This window comes from Erpetoichthys calabaricus, chromosome 4 (genome assembly GCF_900747795.2).
Source record: "Erpetoichthys calabaricus chromosome 4, fErpCal1.3, whole genome shotgun sequence".
NCBI lineage: Eukaryota > Metazoa > Chordata > Cladistia > Polypteriformes > Polypteridae > Erpetoichthys > Erpetoichthys calabaricus.
Genome location: NC_041397.2, coordinates 259,716,797 through 259,732,336, shown reverse-complemented (window position 1 = coordinate 259,732,336; position 15,540 = coordinate 259,716,797). Strand labels below are relative to the sequence as shown.

The following is a 15,540-nucleotide window of genomic DNA, read 5'->3' as shown; positions in this document are numbered from 1 at the left end:
AATCCCGAGGCGTTCCCAGGCCAGCCGAGAGACATAGTCCCTCCAGCGTGTCCTGGGTCTTCCCCTGGGCCTCCTCCCGGTTAGACGTGCCCGGAACACCTCACCAGGGAGGCATCCAGGAGGCATCCTGATCAGATGCCCGAGCCACCTCATCTGACTCCTCTCGATGCGGAGGAGCAGCGGCTCTACTCTGAGCCCCTCCCGGATGACTGAGCTTCTCACCCTATCTTTAAGAGAAAGCCCAGACACCCTATGGAGGAAACTCATTTCAGCTGCTTATATTCGCAATCTCGTTCTTTGGGTCACTACCCATAGCTCATGACCATAGGTGAGGGTAGGAACATAGATCGACTGGTAAACTGAGAGCTTCGCCTTGCAGCTCAGCTCCTTTTTCACCATGACAGACCGATGCAGAACCCGCATTACTGCGGATGCCGCACTGATCCGCCTGTCGATCTCACGCTCCATTCTTCCCTCACTCGTGAACAAGATCCCGAGATACTTGCTACCAACCCTGAGAGGGCACTCCACCCTTTTCTGGCTGAGGACCATGGTCTCGGATTTGGAGGTGCTGTTTCCCATCCCAGCCGCTTCACACTCAGCTGCGAACCGATCCAGAGAGAGCTGAAGATCACAGCCTGATGAAGCAAACAGGACAACATCATCTGCAAAAAGCAGTGACCCAATCCTGAATCCACCAAACTGGACCCCCTCAACGCCCTGGCTGCACCTAGAAATTCTGTCCATTAAAGTTATGAACAGAATTGGTGACAAAGGGCAGCCCTGGCGAAGTCCAACTCTCACTGGAAACGGGTTCGACTTACTGCCGGCAATGCGGACAAGCTCTGGCACTGATCGTACAGGGACCGAACAGCCCTTATCAGGGGGTCCGGTACCCCATACTCTCGGAGTACCCCCCACAGGATTCCCCGAGGGACACGGTCGAATGCCTTTTCCATGTTCACAAAACACATGTAGACTGGTTGGGCAAACTCCCATGCACCCTCCAGGACCCTGTTAAAGGGGGTGTAGAGCTGGTCCACTGTTCCGCGACCAGGACAAAAACCACACTGTTCCTCCTGAATCCGAGGCTCGACTATCCGACGGACCCTCCAGCAAACAACTATGAAAATTATTCTTTGCAATCATTTATTCAACATAAAATATCAAAAATTCAGCTTTGTGTTGCCGAATAAATAAGTACACTTGGAGCTTCAGTATCTAGTGTTGCCCTCTTTAGCAGAAATACTCATTCTTTTAGGCATTTTTTGTACACTCATGACTCAGTAAACAACATCCCAACTAACAACGTTGCTCTTTAGCAAAGAAGATAAAATAAATTAAATCAAATTGCGTCAAAATAGCACCATAAGCAGAACAGATCTAATGTCTTGTATCCAAATTCAGCATTGCATAAATGGCAACAAAAACAGAGGCATGCCATCACACACTTCTGCTGTGTGCTGGGTTTTCACCACTCACAGCATACAGAACATAGCAATGCAGATGAGGTGCCTTATATCCAAAGTTAGCGCAGTGAGTGACATCAGACACAAAGACAATGCTGTGCCTCCTTAATATACATCAATTTGCATAACAATGAAATTCACTAACAGTGCTCTAGTTGGAAGCATACAGTGCATCCGGAAAGTATTCACAGCACATCACTTTTTCCACATTTTGTTATGTTACAGCCTTATTCCAAAATGGATTAAATTCATTTTTTTCCTCAGAATTCTACACACAACACCCCATAATGACAACGTGAAAAAAGTTTACTTGAGGTTTTTGTAAATTTATTAAAAATAAAAAAAATTGAGAAAGCACATGTACATAAGTATTCACAGTCTTTGCCATGAAGCTCAAAATTGAGCTCAGGTGCATCCTGTTTCCCCTGATCATCCTTTAGATGTTTCTGCAGCTTAATTGGAGTCCACCTGTGGTAAATTCAGTTGATTGGACAGGATTTGGAAAGGCACACACCTGTCTATATAAGGTCCCACAGTTGACAGTTCATGTCAGAGCACAAACCAAGCATGAAGTCAAAGGAATTGTCTGTAGACCTCTAAGACAGGATTGTCTCGAGGCACATATCTAGGGAACGTTACAGAAAAATTTCTGCTGCTTTGAAGGTCCCAATGAGCACAGTGGCCTCCATCATCCGTAAGTGGAAGAAGTTCGAAACCACCTGGACTCTTCCTAGAGCTGGCCGGCCATCTAAACTGAGCGATTGGGGGAGAAGGGCCTTAGTCAGGGAGGTGACCAAGAACCCAATGGTCAGTCTGTCAGAGCTCCAGAGGTCCTCTGTGGAGAGAGGAGAACCTTCCAGAAGGACAACCATCTCTGCAGCAATCCACCAATCAGGCCTGTATGGTAGAGTGGCCAGACGGAAGCCACTCCTTAGTAAAAGGCACATGGCAGCCCGCTTGGAGTTTGCCAAAAGGCACCTGAAGGACTCTCAGACCATGAGAAAGAAAATTCTCTGGTCTGATGAGACAAAGATTGAACTCTTTGGTATGAATGCCAGGCGTCACGTTTGGAGGAAACCAGGCACCACTCATCACCAGGCCAATACCACCCCTACAGTGAAGCATGGTGGTGGCAGCATCATGCTGTGGGGATGTTTTTCAGTGGCAGGGACTGGGAGACTAGTCAGGATAAAGGGAAAGATGACTGCAGCAATGTACAGAGACATCCTGGATGAAAACCTGCTCCAGAGCGCTCTTGACCTCAGACTGGGGCGACGGTTCATCTTTCAGCAGGACAACGATCCTAAGCACACAGCCAAGATGTCAAAGGAGTGGCTTCAGGACAACTCTGTGAGTGTCCTTGAGTGGCCCAGCCAGAGCCCAGACTTGAATCCAATTGAACATCTCTGGAGAGATCTTAAAATGGCTGTGCACCGACGCTTCCCATCCATCCTGATGGAGCTTGAGAGGTGCTGCAAAGAGGAATGGGCGAAACTGGCCAAGGATAGGTGTGCCAAGTGTGGACGAAAAAGGCACACTGAAAAGCAGACAGATAATATTTTCTCAATTCTCTTTATTCATTCGGAGTCGCAGTAAGTAGAGATTCAAAAGAGTATAACTTATTGCCGCAAAGCTCAATTGAACCCTGATCAAAAGCCAGGAGGGGTTTTTTATACTTCAGCATCTCATGATTAATAAGACAGAAAGAACATCCTTATCAAAACAGTAAAGTTAAACAATATGTCTGTTGAGCTAAGCATTATCTGTGTTTTGGAAGCTAAGCACAGGAGAGACGCCTTTGCGTAAACCACATGTACTTTCTGCAGCCTTGTGACCTTGTCCCTGAAACATTCACTCTGAGAAAGGGAAAACAAGAAACAGCTTAGATTTTATTCATGTGGACACTATTTCTCCTGAACCCTGGAATAACATATTTTTGTTAGTTCATAAGCCAAAGCGTCTCTCACTGGCAAGTTACAAAATAGTTATTATAAAGATTCTAGTTTACTAAACACACAAAATACATGGTGCTGAGGAGAACATTCTTCTTCTACATTCCCCCCTTTTTTGAACCAACAAAAATATGGGTTACACAGGAGTAACAAGGGAGAGAGTAGGAGAAGGGGAAGGAGTGGAAGGAAAGGAGGAAGAAATGGGAAGCATGCATTCTTCGTGTAACATATAAGCCTTGGCCACGGAGGCAGTGAAATACTGGGACACAAGATATCTAATTAGGGGGACTACACAGCAGGCCACAAGTAACAGAATGATAAAAGCAACGGCCAGTGAAATAAAAACTGACCTGAGCCATCAGCCCCAGGGTCTAGAAATGCCAGAAGTGGTAGCTAATTCATTTGAAAGGGCAGTTAAACCTGGCAAAGCACGGGTGATTGATACATCGGGAGCCATATTATTAGGGATGCAAGTGCAGCATGCATCACCAAACATAGCACATACACCCCCCTTTTCAGCAAGGAGCATATCTAATGCTAATCGATTTTGCCAAGTCATAAGGGATGTTCTATCAAGCTGTTCATGTATCCCTTCAACAGCCTCTTTAGTAAAATTCAGGAAACGCTGTTGGTTGTAATATAAGTAATTAATCCAATCTACATTTTTATTTATTGTAACTTGGGGGAAAATAGACTCAAATCCGGCAGCAACTTGATCTCGCGCTTGAAATTTATCAGGGACTCCGCGAGGGACATCAATGGAATCAAAGTAAACGCCAGGGCCGTGAAGAGAGAATGTGGAGGGGTCAGCAGAGCGGGGTCGATGACGTCGGGCAGAGCTGGATGACACGCGAGGAGAATTCAAAGGGAGGAGGTGGAATGGCATAACAAGTTGGGTGAATGCACATGTGCCAGTCCAAACAGGGGGAAGAATATCAAGTAATTTTAATGTACTGCACATCCACCAAATATCAGCACGCGGAGTGGACTGTGTCAACAGGAAAAGTGATAATGTAGAATTAAATGAGGTGGAGTTAACCTGGAAAGTCTGGGAACAGAAGGAAGAAGGGATATGACCAACCTTAGTATCTCGGAAGGGGAAACTATAATTACTAGAGAAGCAGGTATAATTGCCTTCATGAGACTGGAACATCGGGGGAGTCATTTGAGGAGTGGGGGGGGGGAAGAGGAGAGAAAGTGTAATGCAGTTAGAGTCTTTTGGTGTGGATGGAGAGGTAAAAAGGGCAAGGAGACAAGGAAGACCAACAGGGTCAGAAATATTAGAAAGAGGGAAAGGGACAGTAGCCAAATGTGGCCTGGCCGTAGCACAGGCGTAGCAATCAGATTGATTTACTTACTTAGCCGAATATAATACCCACTGTAACCAACGATTCTGATCGCCATAGCCAGTTTCAATTGAAAAAGTTGATGAGAGGGTGGAAATATTCATAATCTTAACAGAAGAAAAGTCTGAACCAGAAGTTGGGGAGACAGGTGTGTGTACAGGAGAATGAGAGGTGTTAGTAACAGGATTGTCAATCTTAATTTGAAATCTCCCTAAAGGGTCTGTTCCAGATACATATGCCCCTAATATATAGGTTCCTGAGTCATGTAAAGAGGAGTTCTTCAAAATGATGATCAAGGGGTTACAATGGTTGTCAACACATTTATGAGAAGCATGTCATTTTATGATAGAAAATCGATTTTTCAAACCGTGTTTTTGGGCCTCAAAAGGTTGAGAACCCCAGTCCTCAGTTCCAGTGTTAGCAAAAACCCATTGCCAGGTGTCACAGTTACTCCCCCAATAATACTTCGAAACAGTCATACACACGTATTTGTCAGACCAGGTCCACTGGGCTTGTCGACCAGTCCCACAGTTGATAATAGAGCAGAAATCAACCTGCACTGATGTGGTGATTCCTAACGGGAAAGTCAAGGTGACCAGGGCAGTAGACAAGAGAAAAGAAAGCATAGTAGCACAGCAATCAAGGGTGCCATCTCTTGCAATGTGAGGAGTGAATCCAGGCGGGCAATCCTTCCATTTTCACTGCATGTGGTGTGGACAGAAGAACTTGGAACGGTCCTCTCCACCTCGGCTGATGCCAATGTTTCCTCCAAGTGTCACGGACGAGGATCCAAGTGCCTAAGGGAATCGGCGTGTCTTTAGATGGAAGACTAGTCCTCCAGGCCTGGTTAACCTGCTCGTGGACTTCTTTCAGAGAAGCTCGGAGACCTGTAAGACAAGAGAGAAGATCATTGTCCACAGTATGCAGGTTAACATTTCCCATTACCATGCCCACAGGCATGGTTCGTCCAGTCAGAATTTCAAACGGCGACAGTCCTAATTGCCGGTGTGTTCTTGCCCTCAATCTCATTAAGGCCAGAGGCAAAGTGTCCGGCCAGGATAAATTTGTCTGCTCACAGATTTTTGCTAATTTAGATTTTAGGGTGCCATTATCAGTTTGCAATTTCTGTGGTATGCCCCATCTAGGAATAATTTCTTTGATTAAAGCTTTGGCTACAGTTTTAGCATCAGCGTGTTTAGAAAGAAAAAGTTCTACCCATCGGGAGAACACATCAACAATTACTAGACAATAACGGTAACCTTTAGACGGAGTTAGTTCAATGAAATCCATTTGGAGGTGTTCAGACGGACCCATTGGATTAGGTGTAACGGCGGAACTTACCTGGACTTACCTGGGTGCCCTTTCTTACATTAGACTTTTGACATAATGCACAGCATCTGCAGAACTGCTCTGCATATGTAGAAAAGCCTGCAGCTTCCCAGTGTTTTTCAACATCCTGAATCATGGCGTCCCTTCCAGCATGGTCTAGACCATGAGCGATTTTTGCCATACCTGGGAAAGAAGCCTTTGGGAGGAAAGGTTTGTTAGTTTGCCTATGGGTCCAGACTCCATCAGAGAGGGACCCTTCTTTGGACCATTTTTTTTTTCTCTGTCCGTGGCTGCACTCTGTAAAGAAACAAGTTGATTATCGGGGTCCTGGTTATTTCTCTGTTGGAATAAAGAAATTGGTGTGTTATTATATGCAGCCTGTTTAGCAAAGTGATCAGCTAATTCGTTTCCTTTGCTGACAGGATCTTGTTTTCCTGTGTGAGCTTGACATTTAACGATCGCTAACTTTGATGGTTTAGTTATAGCTTCTAAGAGGGATTCAATCAGTTTTTGATGTTGGATCGGTTTGCCTGCGCTGGTCTTAAATCCTCTTAATTTCCATAAGGCTCCATGATCATGGCAGACTCCAAAAGCATATCTGGAATCCGTATAAATTGTTATTTTCCCTTCGGACAACTGACATGCTCGGGTGATAGCTATCAATTCAGCTGCCTGCGCGCTTAAATTTGATGAAATTCGGTTTGCTTCCAGCAGGTGGCCACCTTTCACTACTGCATAGCTGGTTGAGGGTGTTCCATTTTCCAATCGCAAAGAACATCCGTCCACAAAAATTAATTCTCCATTATCTAACGGTGTTTCGTGTAGGTCTGGTCTAGGCTTTACAACTTTAGCTATTTCATCATGACAGTCATATGGCTCTCCGTCTTCTTCAGTTGGAAGAAGAGTGGCTGGATTTAAGGTAGAGCATCTTTCAACAGTGACATTGGACAAAGTATAGAGTACATTTTGATAGTGTATTGCTCTTGCATTTGTGAGATGTGAGATTTTAGCCTGTACTAAAATAAAATGAACGGCGTGAGGTACCTTTACTGTTAGGGGGCTCATGAGCAATTTGTTTGTCTGTATGTGGTTGCGTTAAAACTGCATTCATTAATCCCCCCTTTTTCGTCCACGAACAGAGTGAATGGACGAGAATATAGTCAGTGAGAGTAATGCATTTTTTTTTTTTTTTTTTTAAATATTTGTTTATTTTTTTTAATCACATAGAGCCTTGTCAGCCTGCTATACCACTGCATGCAGCCAGATGGCAGTGTTAGCTAGATTTTGTAAAGGCTGTGCTCCTCCTGAAAAACTTACAAGCAAACAACTTCTCAGGCCGCAAGCTGGTACTACTTTTAAATTAGGAATTCATCTTACCGTGGTGCCATACATGCTAGCCTCCAGATCATGGAAAAGTCTGAGGCGGGACCGGGTCAGCGACAACAAGGAAACACTAATTTCCGTGGCGACCCAAATTCCAGCTGCAAACAAAGATAATCCATTTCGGGAAACACACAGCACAACTCCACAACAAGAAAACATTCCCATCAAAAGCTATGCAGCCACAGAGAAATATGCTGACTTAACCTGTTGTTTTGTGACCGGTCTTGGAAGGTTTTGAATGATGGTTAAACGGCCGCTAGAGAGAGCTCTTGTATCGCAAGAAATGTCATGACCTAAATATTTAACGATAGCTTGAAGTAACTGCAGTTTTTTCTTTTTTCTCTTTTCTTTTTTTTTTTTTCGACACTTTGTTATGGCCATTTTCACCTAAAAAGAATAGCAATTTTCTGAGTATCATGTGCACTTGTTGTTTATTTATTTTTCTTTTCTTTTTTCTTATCTACATACTGTATCAATTTATTATCTTTTTCCGGCCAAAACCATAAACACAAGGGGCTTCAGTATATCCCTGAGGCATGACGGTCCAGGTCCATCGGCGGTTTTGAAAGGTAAAAGCAAACCAGGATTGAGAATCAGGGTGCACGGGAATGGAAAAGAAAGCGTTAGCAAGGTCAATAACAGAGAAGTACCGGGCGGATGGGGGCATCATGGAAAGAATAGTGGAAGGATTAGGAACAATAGGTGTTCTAGGAAAAAACCGCAGAGTTAACTTGTCATAGGTCTGGAACAAAACGCCAGGACCCGTCAGCCTTTTTTACAGGAAAAAATGGGGGAGTTGACTGGAAAGTATGTAATTGGAATAATCGCTCCTCGCCTCACGAGATCAGAATGTACAGCGGCGATGCCAGCCTCTGCCTCTGGAGACAGAGGATCCTGGACACGGTACGGGCGGAAGGAAGATTTTGAGAAAATCACCAGTGGCTCAGTGTGCTATCCTTCCATAATCATGTTTCCCGTTGGGACCACAGTGCTAAGGAAACATGGGGAACCAAATCTCCTAAATAGAAAACGCTTTGTGAATATGTGAGGTGCACTGAAGCAACTGCTTTAGTAGACAACAAAAATACATGGAATGTGCAAAGTTTCAGGGCATGTGCTGGAGGAAAGAAAAGATTCTAACCAAGGTGTGTCCACTTCAGTAGGGAAATACTGGGCAGTACAAGGCAGGGTGTCCGGGACTTGTAAGAGAGGAAAATAGGCATGAGGGGAAAGAATGAAGGGCTTTCAAGAGGAAGGTGTGCGGGGAGATGTTCAGGGTCCAGGCTGTAAAAGAGGGCTTGGGGTGTGAAGTGTGGCACAGGAGCTTAGGAATGGAGCAGCAAAAATCCTTGTTCAGTTACAGAAATTGAGACTGACAATTAAGTCATAAGATCCCATCCCAGCAGTTTCACAGGGCACAAATGATTTAACAGAAAGCAACGAGTCAATAATGAAACTGTTAATGCTGAGCTGTAATTGCACATAACCTCCTTCAGCGCATGGCTCCTGTGTCCATTTCAAAGGCAGTTTCTTTGCCATTAAAGTCAATAAAAGATCAGTTTCAGCATGACGAGTAAGCAGAGGAAACTGGAAAAGTGGCTGGGGTCCCTGATAATTCTTAGGACCAAGGAATGTCATTAGGCTCAGGGAGAGGGGGTGACGGAGGCGCTTGTGTGGGCAGTTGCGTCTGAAATGTCCAAGTTCACCGCAGCAGCGGCAGGCATATGACGCTGGCGTCTGCTCCGAAGGGTTAGGCATCTGAGCAAAAGGATTATTAGGGTTTGATAAATGGAACCCGCGTCCTCTTCTGTGCCCTCGACCTCCAAAGAATTTTCCGCGTCCTCTCCCCCTAGCCAGGTCAGTTCTTCCAGTAAAGTAATTTATTTGTGTAGCCAAAAGTTTGGTCTGTGTCTCTGACTCTTTTAATTTAGTCTGTCTGTCAGCATGCTCTGCATGACGCTTGTCTTCCTCGAACGTTGCGGCCTTTTTGCAGGACGTGCAGACTTTGCTTTGAATGTCACTTCTCAGTCCCGAGATGAAAGGAGGCACTGCAGCACGAGTTCTATCGTTTGTATTGTCTAGCCCAGAGTGATTAGCCATCAGATCTTGCAATCGGTGAGCCGGCTGAAATTAGTGACCAGTTTGTGCCCTTTTTATATTTTTCTGCCAGGGCTCCTTTCAAAGGCTCTCACTGGGCGAGGAAAGGACCTTCATTCCAACACCAAGGGACACCGTTATGATCACCGTGATTTACAGTTGCCCATGTGGTGCTCAGCTGTCGACGGAGCACCTGTGTCCACTCTGCAGCATTTGTTTTATACATGTTATCCAGCTGCTGTAACAGCTCCACAAATTGCAGTCCACGGACTGCTCGTGCGCTGGGAGACTCTTTTAATTTCTGCCATTACAATCCAGTAGCACCTTGTGAATGATCTGAATTATCTTCCTCAGGGTCAAAATGTGAGGAAGGGTCATAATAATATTGTTGATCGTAAAAACCTGCTCCAGACGGTTCGTCTGTTAACAGGGGTGTTGTTGGAGGAGAGGGTGCAGGAGGTGGAAGCGGGGGAGTTTTGGTAAGGAGGGGGTGGACAGATTACGGGGTATAGGGGGTCTTTCTTTTCGGTCTGCTTTCTTTTACTTTCAGGCTTGGGCGCTGTCTCTATCTTCACTTTCTGCAACGCTAGCAATAATTCTTCCTTGTCTTTTTTGTGTTTTGACTTCAGCAGCCAGCAGGTTGTTACGCCTCTGCTTATTCCACTTCTTACATGCCTTTTAAAATCCAACCCAGTCTGCTTCTTTATTAACTGTTTAGGGGACCCGCCTTTAAATTCCGACGGTGTACTAGGAGCCTGGTGATTCTCTGAAAATAATCCTTCTAACATTAGGTTTTGAGGACCCTGGGGGACCTGTTTGACTGGCTTGCTATTTATTTCCCATAGTAAGCGGCAGGCCTTCAACAGAGAGCAACTCAATCCCCGATTATTTCTCGTTCCACTTGTCGTCCCCGGAAATCAACCAGTCGACAAGTGGAAAACACAACCTCCTCTCTTCCAATATTTCACACGTAATCTAACTGCCCCTTTCACCCCTATTCCTCTTAATATAGTGTGAGCTGCGAAGCTAATCCTACCCCCAAAAAGATACAGACGCCCCTGGAAAAAGCCCTAGGAAACTTAAACAGTCTACCTTCACATTTCTCCTTTTCCTTCTGGCCGGCTCTGTCGCGTAATCTGCCTCCCGCGCGCTACTCCCGCCTTGTCAAAAAGCTTGTGCCGACTTCTCTCTGTGGTTATAAATTGATTTTCTGCTTCTCTCTCTCTCTCTCTGACTTCTGGTGCTCCTGGCATGTATTCCTCCGAAGAAGAAGAAATCCTTGGTTGCTTTTAAATGACAAGCGGAGGTGTAAACTCTTTCAAGGAGCATGTTTGAAACAGTTTTAAAACATAAATGTTTGTTTGCAGTGTTTGAATAAAAATTCGAGTTTCTTCAACTTCCACTGGTCTTCTGTGCAATCTTGTAACCCAAGCATGACAAGTGGTACCAGGAGTGGTTGCACAGATGGATGCTTTAGCACAAGCGGAAGCCGAATACCTTTTCCAAGTCACCCAGAATGTTCCTATCCCATATGATTCAGATGATAATTTGCATTCCGAACGTCCTACGTCTAGTCTCCGGCCTCCGTCTGTCAGACGAAGAGACGCCAACAATATATTCAGCCTCGTGGAGCCTCTCCAATCCCTCAACAGTATGTTCTGCCTCCACCAGCACCTGCGCAAGTTACTAGACGTGTGCTTCCTCTCCCTCCACTTCCGGACAATGCTAAGAATGTCCTGTCGAAGATGGGCCCATCTGATGACCCAGAGCTATTTCTTTTGGCTTTTGAACAAGTGGCGACTGTGTTAGGATGGGACAAACGTCATTGGGCTGTTATCGTCACCCAGTTTTTGTCTGGTGATGCACTACTTTCATTACGAAATATACCTACCGACAAATTTGACGATTATGATTTTTTGAAAGATCAGCTTGTCTTGAAGAAAGCCATGACGTTTTTGTCAAAAGGTTTTGCACTTTACAACTGGAGGTTGGATATGGACAGATCTGTTCGTGCTCAGATACAAGATTTGATTCTTAAAGTGCAATGCTGGTTTGAGGGAGATAAAGTTGAACGCATCGTTGAAAAAGTTGTTATGAACGTACTGCTGTTTGGAATACCTGCACCCATCCGAAATGAATTTCTTCGTCACAATCTTGAATCTCTAGATATTATTTCACAACGTCTAGAAGGCTCCCAGACTGCTTTCAAAACAAGCGGTAGCTTCGGTACTCAGTATCCTGTGTTAAAACCTATAAGGGAACGCCCAGAGAATCCTCGTCAACTTGATCGTGTACCTCGTCATCCTTCAACAACTGATCTTCAGATGTCGTCGGCTAGACCACCAGGAAATGCAGTTGTTGCTACCACAAATGAGATGCCTGCTACCGGAGACAGAGGTCGTGGATGTTGTCGATTCGGTGCCGGCGAGCGAAGATGTTTCCGGTGTGACCAGCCTGGTCATTTAGTGAGAGATTGTCGTCTGTCTCCAGCCCGTTCAATGGAAATTGGCGTGGCAGAGGTTTGTTGCTCGAATATCCCAGATCCGTCGAAAAACAAAGATGGCTTATTTTTCACTATAAAGTTCGGGGGCCGACAGGTGACGGCGTTTTTGGACTCAGGCAATGACCTTTGTGTTGTCAGACGCGACTGTCTTGACGACAGTTACCATAGTAATACCGAGACTGTTAACATACGCTGTGTACATGGAGATGTTAAGAACTATGAGACATTATTTCTTCCTGTAACTTATAAGAGTCGTCACTTTAAAGTGTGGTCTGCTATTTCTGATTCATCCCCTTGGCCTTTGCTGATAGGCAGAAGGAATGCTCTTTTTCCTATATTGATGGCTGAACGACAGTCACTAATCGACTCACCTGTTAAACCCATTCGGGGGGAGGGAGACGGGAAACTGGTGGCAGTAGGGAACAATTTAGGTCCCAATTTAGATATTGAACCAGATCTCTCTAGTGAGTCGGAGGAAAACTCCCTGGAGAATTTCTCAAATTGTCAAGACCAAGACCCTTGCACGTCCTCTCAAATAGTAAATGTCTCAGAACCCAAACCGAGTTCTAGCGAGCAGCAGGATTTTGTGAGCTTGCAACGTGCTGATAGCTCGCTGGAGTATGCATTTAATCAGGCTTACACTGCCAGTGATTCCTATTACCAAGACCGATATAACGGGAGCCTAAAAACACCACACTTTCTGGTGAAAGATGGTTGTATTTTCAGAATGATTTCGGACCATCTATTGGAAGACTTTATTGAGCAATTAGTAGTACCTGAAGCACATAGGGAAATTCTTTTACAGCTGGCTCACTCTCATATCTTGGGAGGACACCTGAGGTCTGATAAAACAAGAGAGTGATTATCGAAACGATTTTATTGGCTAAATATGGGAAAAGATGTTGAACGGTTCTGCACTTCATGCCCTGACTGCCAAATCGTCTCTGCTCATAAGCCTCCTAGGGCTCCCCTTTGCCCTATGCCTATTTTGGATGTCCCCTTTCAGAGGGTGGGTTTAGATATTGTAGGACCTTTGCCGAAAACTAAAAATGGTTTCCAGTATTTGCTGGTGTTAGTTGATTATGCAACGCGATATCCAGAAGTAACTGCTTTGAAAAAGGCAAACTCATCGTCTGTAGCCAAGGCTCTCTCTGTGATGTTTACCCGTATTGGCATTCCTAAGGAAATTTTAACTGATCAAGGCACACCTTTCACTTCTCGTGTGATGAAACAATTATGTAAACGGTTCGCTATTAAGAAATTGTGCACCACCGTTTACCATCCACAAACTAATGGCTTGACTGAACGGTTTAACAAAACCTTAAAACAGATAATCAGAAGAGTTGCTCATAATGATCCCACAACTTGGGACACTGTCCTGCCTTTTGTTTTGTTCGCTGTTCGAGAATCGCCGCAGGCATCCACTGGTTTGAGTCCTTTCGAGCTGTTGTTTGGCAGACGCCCAAGAGGCATCCTAGATGTTGTTCGAGAGGAATGGATAGGTCATGAAACAACCTCTCTTGGGGAAGGTTTTACAGAGCGAATAGTTTCCTTACAAGAAAGAATTTCCAGACTTTCTTCTATTGCTGTAGAGCATCAACAACGAGAACAAGAAACAAAAAAACGTCTATACGATAGACGCAGTCAGCTTCGTGAATTCAAACCAGGCGATCGTGTTTTAGTATTAATACCGTCAGACCCACATAAATTCCTAGCTAAATGGCAAGGCCCAGCAGTTATCGAAGAGCGTATGGGACCAGTAAATTACAAGGTTAGAATTCCTGGTCGACGAAAACCATTTCAAATTTTGCACATTAATCTCTTAAAGAAATGGCACGACAGACAACAGGTTCACAATACCTTGACTGCTGTTTCTCAGACTGATGTTGTCATTGGCAACGATTTGACTGACCCACAAAAGACAGAATTATTAAACTTAATAGAACAGAACACTGATGTTTTTTCGGACTTACCAGGCGTCACTAATTTAGCAGAACATAAAATCACAACTGATGCCGGTGTTCGGGTGCAGATGCGTCCATTTCGAATTCCAGAAGCACGAAGGAACATTGTGCGCGAAGAAGTCAAGAAGATGCTGGAACTAGGTGTGATTCGTGAAAGCAAAAGTGACTGGTGCTCTCCAGTCGTGTTAGTCCCCAAGCCGGACGGTTCGGTTCGTTTTTGCATTGATTTTAGGCGCTTGAATAAGGTGTCTAAATTCGATGCTTACCCAATGCCCCGGGTGGACGAGCTCTTGGAAAAACTGGGTCAGGCGACCTATATTTCCACACTAGACCTCACAAAAGGTTATTGGCAGGTGCCTCTTGAGGCTAATAGTTGTGAGAAAACAGCATTTACGACTCCTGATGGACTTTATGAATTTACAAGACTCCCGTTTGGTCTTCATGGAGCCCCTTTAACTTTTCAGCGAATGATGGATCAAAGACTACGCCCACATTCTGAATATTCTGGGGCGTATCTTGATGATGTGGTTATTTTCAGCAATGATTGGCATTCACATTTACAACGCCTACAAGCTGTACTTGATAGCCTGAAACAAGCTGGATTAACTGCTAACCCTAAGAAATGTAAACTAGGTATGTCTGAGACTCATTATCTAGGTTACTCGATGGGCAGGGGTTTACTTCATCCACAACTAAGGAAAATAGAGGAGGTGCTTGCTTACCCACATCCTAAAACGCAAAAACAGGTGCGCGCTTTCCTGGGACTAGCTGGTTACTATAGAAGATTCATCCCTGAATTTGCAAATAGAGCTGCTCCTCTTTCAGAGCTTACTAAAGGAAGAAAAAACCGACCTATTATATGGACAGAACTTTGCAAACGTTCCTTTTCAGATTTAAAAAAAGCCTTGTCATCTTATCCAGTGCTACGAAATCCTGATTTCTCTAAAGATTTTATTCTACAAACAGACGCTAGTGCATTCGGAGTAGGAGCGGTCCTTTCCCAGGTATTTGAGGGTGAAGAACACCCTATCACGTACTTGAGTAGGAAATTACTCCCAAGAGAACGCAATTATTCAACTATTGAGAAAGAATGTTTAGCAATTAAATGGGCTATAGAAGCACTACACTATTACTTATGGGGACGGAAGTTCACATTAGTAACTGATCATGCTCCACTTCAATGGTTATACCGTCAAAAAGATACAAACTCCCATCTTATGAGATGGTTTTTGGGATTACAACCTTACAGTTTTGAAGTCAGACACCGACCTGGGTCTGAACACATAAATGCTGACGTGCTGTCACGTCTCTTTGAACCGGGTCTGGAGAATCGCTTGATTCACGGAAACGTGAATAAAGCTGAGGGAGGGAGGGGGGAAAAAGCCCTAGGAAACTTAAACAGTCTAACCTTCACATTTCTCCTTTTCCTTCTGGCCGGCTCTGTCGCGTAATCTGCCTCCCGCGCGCTACTCCGCCTTGTCAAAAAGCTTGTGCCGA

General features: G+C 44.7%; 1 protein-coding gene across 3 annotated transcripts in view; it reads left to right on the top strand.

The window, feature by feature from the left end:
* Positions 1 to 15,540, top strand: part of dop1b (DOP1 leucine zipper like protein B) — a 220,362-nt gene that overhangs the window by 162,150 nt on the left and 42,672 nt on the right. The gene's annotated exons all lie outside the window — the stretch shown is intronic.